Genomic DNA, 6,576 nt, shown 5'->3' with positions numbered 1-6,576 from the left:
CGTTGTTTCTATTAATTTCGAGGTTTGCTAAAAGAGATAATAAATAGTTGGCTTGCCTAGCTCCTAATAGTAGGCGCCATCACGACTCCCGAGGGTGGGAAATCCGGGTCGTGACATTTTATTGACATGATTTTTACTTCATATGCTGTCTAAGTTATAGTAGCTTTCAACCTTCATATGAGACGAAAGGTTCAAGTCCCTGATTTTAATTTCACAAGATTGTCTTTAGTACAGTAGCACAAAGCATGATTCGTGTGCGGTACGAATCAAGAAAAACAACTTACCTCGCCACATTGATGTGATGGTTCATAAATTCCCTTGAGAGGAATATCAGTTTCATTTGAGAAAATGGAGGAGCTCGACAAAAGGATTGTCTCACTCGCACTGTCATAATCTTCTTGAGAACAAAGGTAGAATTTACTACTGAAAAGGTATGAATCCACACAAATTTGAGAAATGTGCCTTGTGCATTGTCCCAACAACGAACTAAGCCCAAGCAGCATCAGCTCTGTCCCAATAATAATTAATTGAAACAAATCAACAATGTGGAGGTTAAGAGATCAAAGAAGTAAATATCTAACAATGTAAGTTTAGTTGTTCGTAAAAGTTAAAGAAGCAGCAATTGCTATCCTTCCTTAATCTTTGTACAACACTTTGTACAGAGGAAGTATTATCTTAAGAATTGTAATCCTAGGCGGAATAGGGAAGCTTCACGTCCCGAGAGTCTAGGGCAGCATGGGGCGCTTGCCCTGGCCCTCAGAATAATTGCAATCTGGAAACTGCGCCACAGCCAGCGCCCCACGCTGGTTGTGGCCCTCAAATTTCAACTTTTGCCATTTTGCTCCGATTTTGCTCTAATTCACGCTGTTTCGTCCCAAATTGCATCCGAATGATTCCTACACATAGAAATACCATAATATACCACAAATCATCATATTAACTTCGTATATCTACGAGACATGAGCAAAATGTCAGATAATTTCCTCGAGTTTAGAATGTAGTTATTTTGCCTGACTATATTTATATTGAGGGTAAGCAAATGCAATTTCATATACAGATACTATTCTGTCATTTATGGTGGATACATACACATCCTATAGTGCGATATGTTAATAACAATAGAAAAAGGGAAAAAACTATATATTCCAAACTTACTAATACGGTCAACTTTCACAACCTACACCGCCTTTAAAATATGAAACATGGGGGACAAATTTCGTTTCTCCTACGGATAAATATACATAAACACAACTATTTGTAATTATTCACAATATTAGTACAATTATTAATTTGGAAAGTTAGAACTTGCTAAGAATTAATAACAAGGGGCTAATTAATTCTTAAATTAGTTGAAATATATTGGTAAAATATAAATTAAGTTTCCTGTTGTACTTTAATTTTTACTTCTTTCTAAAATACATTTCAAAAAATAGGAGTCAGTGGGCGTATTTTAAACTAACAATACTCCTTCATTAAAAAAAACAAAAAAGAAAAAAAAATATATAAATTGAAAAAAAAAACAAAAGAGGCGCATATATTATTGCCTCTTAAGGTAACTGCTTGGGGTTTTAACGTAGCACAGAAGACCCTTCAACCTCAAAAAACCTAATTCAGTTTCTCATCCCAATATTTCAACTCCAGCCTACCTCAACGTCAATCAATTTTATACCAAAATGTATGTCGTACTCCTGCTTTCATGGTTTTACGTTTGCTTACATTACTTTTTCTGCTAAATTTGTTGTAGTCAAGGCTGTTGTGGTTGCTTCAGAAATTTTCGAGTTCGACCTACACTATTAGAAGTTAGTTTAGCATCGGAATCAACAGACTGAGGGGTTTCCAAGAAGCCCTACATAATTTCTGATAGAATTGCGAAAGACTCTACAATTGTCGGAAAAAATTCTATTTTTACGGCTTTTTGACATGGAAGACCAGAAAAAAATCGCAAGAAAAAATCGCATATGCATACAGCAGCAGAAACGAGCCAAATTTTTGTCGAACGATATGAAAACTTTGACATAATATAGATTATGAGTAATATTGCAGTTCTTAAAACAATTTGACGTAAATTCGGTTTATTTGTACTACTATTTGTTCAGTTTAATAGATGCGTTAGATGCTTAAATTTAGTTATAAGTCTAAAAATATGTGTCCTAAATATATATCGTAAGAACTTTCTGATCCGTACCCGCGCGATATTCTGTATTATTACGTATCGTCTTTCTTGGAGTTGGTATACTTTATTATGTATCTCCTTTCGGTTTGGTAACTTTCGGTTTGAATAATAAATTTAAAAAATATTATGTCATATGTTTTATCATTTTTTATATTTTTACCCATCCCATACATCTTATGCAATTTTAAAAATTTACAGCATTTGTAATTTTAGCTACTTTTGATTATTAGACATACAGGTTCATTGTCTTTATTAGTGGCTGTTATACCTGCTTTACTCAGTTGCAATTAGAGAAAAATCAGTATTCTAATAAGCATATAAAATCTTATGTACTACCCCTTAAACATACGTAGATTATTTTATTATCTTTGTTTTGATACTTTTCTTACCTTTTTCCACTTATAAAAGTTACCTCTTTTTAAATATTATGGTTTACAGACGTTATCCATTCTACTACTATCAGACGGAATGCTCTCGAAAAAGGAAAAACAGAACAATCATTAACGGACATAACAAATCGCCTGAGTTCCCCTCAATTACGTAGTGGAGCCATAAAGATCTGTGAACGAGTTTCATCATCTCAGTCTCAACAACAGTATCCAAATTCTACGCAACAACAACATTTGCGATATGATTATTCGCCTTCAAAATTGCAAAGCGATCATCTTTTACCGGATTTAAATGAGTTGTCATTATTGCAAGGTAAATATTTGTGTAAATTTTGTTATACCTTAAATGAAAATTTGAGGAAGTTAAAATTCAGCGTTTCTATTCTGACAAATAATATTTTTTTTTAAAATTTTTTAACCTATTTACTTTTATCTCATATGCGCCAGTACAGTAATTTATAAATTAAAAGCTTAATATTTTACCATATCTTTGCTTTTGTTTATTTTATTATAATTAATACATGTTTGTTATAAATATTAAATTATAATTTTTCATGAATTTTGCTTTTTGTCGTTCTAATTTTGAAATTTTTGTTAAACAATTTATCTTCTCTTTTGCGATGTTTATATTTTAAAAAAAGATTTCTTTGGTTGATTAGGCTTAATATTTAGAATACTATTAAATGAACATTTTTTAGCCCTCTAATTTAACATGTTGTTTGATAGGCGGTTTACATTTTCATTGAAAGTATGACTAATTCAAAATAATTTATTCAACATCATTATTGCAATAAACTTAAACTTTATCTTGACCAACATGAAATTAAAAAGAAATGTTACGTGTTAACATGGTTTACATAATAAGTGTTGCCTGTAAAAATTTGTTTCATAGTTTTCATATCTTTTTCCAATTCTAGCAATTAGTTATTTTGTATTTATTTTATGGTTTACAGAATTCGTTGATTCTACTATCACAGGGAATACTTCTCAAAAAGGGAAAGCAAAACAACCATTAACGGACATAACAAATCGTCTAAATTTCCCTCGATTTAGTAGAACCCCAAAAAAGAGTGTTAGACATGTTTCGACATCTTATTCTCAAGCACAATATCCAATATCAATGCAAGAGCATAATTTCCAATATGGTTCGTCGAGTTCAAATTCGCAGGAAGAACAACTTCTACCTGATTTAAATGAGATACCATTATTTGAAGGTAATATTTATGCTTAAGTTATTTAAATTATTTTGGAAATTTGAGGAAATCAATTTTTGGTGCCCCTGTATACATGTCCAAATATGTGACGACCCGACCCGTCGTCACGTGAGTTACCGCCCCGTTTTCCCCATTTTCGATTTCCTTATGTGTTATTATACGAGTCTTGTGTGAATGAGTTGATTTGGATTGATTCTGGATGGAAATGAGACACTTAGTCTCTTCAAGGAAGGTTTATTTTGGAAAAGTCAACCGGATGTTGACTATTGAGTTAGAGGGCTCGGATGTGATTTCTGGTGATTCGGTTAGCTTCGGGGGATGATTTGTGACTTAGGAGCGTGATCGGAAGTGGTTTTGGAGGTCCGATGTAGAATTAGGCTTGAATTGGCGAAGTTAGTATTTTGGCGAATTCCGGTTGATAGGCGAGATTTTGATCCGAGGGTAGGAATGGGATTTCGAGAGTTTCAGAAGCTTCGTTAGGTGATTTTGGATGTGTGTGCAAAATTTCAGATCATTCGGAGGTGTTTTGGTCGGGTTTTTGATCAAATGCGTATTTCGGAAGTTTTGAAGAGACTTAGGCTTGAATCCGATGTGATTTAATGGTTTTAGCGTTGTTTGATGTGTTTTGACAATTGGAAGAAGTTTGAATAATGGTTTAGGATGTGTTGGTGCTTTTGGTTGAGGTCCCGGGGCCTCGGGATGGTTTCGGATGGTCAACCGGACCATTTTTGGACTTAAAGATTGCACGTTCAGCTATCTGTGTTGCAGAAGAAAATTGCTCTTCGCGTTCGCATGGGTGAGTCGCGAACACGTAAAGGGAATTTGAGGGCATGGAAATTTGGTCTTCGCGTTCGCGTGGCATTGGGTCGCGTTCGCGTAGTTCTGAAAGGCGAAGCATCACGATCGCGATTGGGCTTCCGCGATCGCGTAGAAGGAAGTTAAGGCCCTGAGAAATTGTTCAATGCATTCGCGGCCAGGTGGACGCGTTCGCGTAGTTGGAAGTCTTGAAGGTACGCGTTCGTGGGTTGGGCACCGCGTTCGCGTAGGGTTGATATTTGGTCAATGTTTTCTGTTCATCGTGAACGCGGGGGGAGTTGACCGCGTTCGCGTAGAGTAAAATGCACCTGGGCAGAAGGGTTTTTATATTATTTCATCCGCGACGCTTGGTCCGTTTTCCTCCATTGTTGGGCACCTTGAGAGCTTTTTGGTAGAAATTGCAGAGGGTCTCGACGGGAATTGATTGGAGGTGAGTCCTATGGCCTAGAAACATCATTTTATTGAAGAATCAACCTGTAAATTCATGGAAATTTGAGTAAAATTGGAAGAACTAGGGCTTGACTTTTGAAATGAAAATTTGGGATTTGAGGGGGCATTTGAGCTCCGATTTTAGTAAATTTGATATGTATGGACTCGTGGCGAGACGAGGAATCCGGTAATGTGAATTTTGTAATTTTTTGAGAAATGGGCCCGGGGCTCGGGTTTTGCCAACTTCGTGATTTTTGATAATTTTCGAGTCTTTTCAATTGGGTTATGTTCCCTTAGCCCATTATGATGTATTCCTTGTGGTTTTGAACAGATTCTACGCACGAGGAGGTTGATCTGCAAGGCAAGCGCAAAGCGAGCTAGGATTTCGGCCGGCTTGAGGTGAGTAATGGTTATAAATGACGTTCTGAGGGTTTGAAACCCCGGATTTGCACTATATGGTGCTATGTTGAGATGAGACACACGTTGTATGATGAGCGTGGGGTTTGTTACTACTGGGAATCGGACTCGGTCCATCCCGATTGATGACTCTACTGTATTTTTGGTTGAGACTTAATTAATATCAGTATATTCTGGGCTAGTTGCCATGTTTGGGGGCCTTGTGCCGATCTGTAGAACCCTTAGGGGTATTTTGTACTAGTTGACTTCACTTTACTTGTCAAAATCATACCTTCAGTCATGTTCTTAACTGTTAAACATAATATGAACCGGCATTAGAAATTGGCAATCCAAATGAGAAATACCTGGGGTTGGAAACCCTGTCTTAGCTGATTGGGCCCGAGAGGCCAAGTCTATATTGACTGAGAGGGGTCAAGGGCCCCATAGTGAGGGTATTTGATATATATACCGGATCGGGCTGCACGCCGCAGTGATATATTATATAGATCGGATTGCACGCCGCAGTAGTATATTATATGGATCGGATTGCACGCCGCAGTAATATATTATATGGATCGGACTGCACGCCGCAGTAGTATATTATATGTATCGGACTGCACGCCGCAGTGATATATTATATGGATCGGACTGCACGCTGCAGTGATATATTATATGGATCGGACTGCACGCCGCAGTATTATAGCGCTTGGGCTGTAGGAGCCCCTCCGGAGTCTGCACACCCCCAGTGAGCGCAGTCGACTATTATTATATATATATATATATATATATATAAAGATCGGGCTACATGCCGCAGCAGTATACTGTACGGATCGGGCTGCACGCCGCAGCAGTACGAGTAAATTATCGGACATTGAGAGGAATAAATGAATTGTGTACTTGTTTGAGGGATATTCACCTGTTCTTCTTCATTTAGCTGCTGTTTACTACATCTACTGTTTTGATATAGAACTGTGTAGTATTTTTACGAGATTTCTTATTTTCAGTCGTTATTTATTGCTATTACTCACTGAGTCCGAGTACTCACTTTACTCCCTGCACCATGTGTGCAGATACAGGTATCCCGGAGGCTTAGTAGAGTTGTTTGCCGCTCTCCAGATTGTCACCGGAGTTATCGAGGTAGCTGCCTGGCATCCGCAGG

Source organism: Nicotiana attenuata, chromosome 5, assembly GCF_001879085.1.
Source record: "Nicotiana attenuata strain UT chromosome 5, NIATTr2, whole genome shotgun sequence".
Taxonomy (NCBI): Eukaryota; Viridiplantae; Streptophyta; class Magnoliopsida; order Solanales; family Solanaceae; genus Nicotiana; species Nicotiana attenuata.
This window is presented reverse-complemented; position numbering follows the sequence as displayed.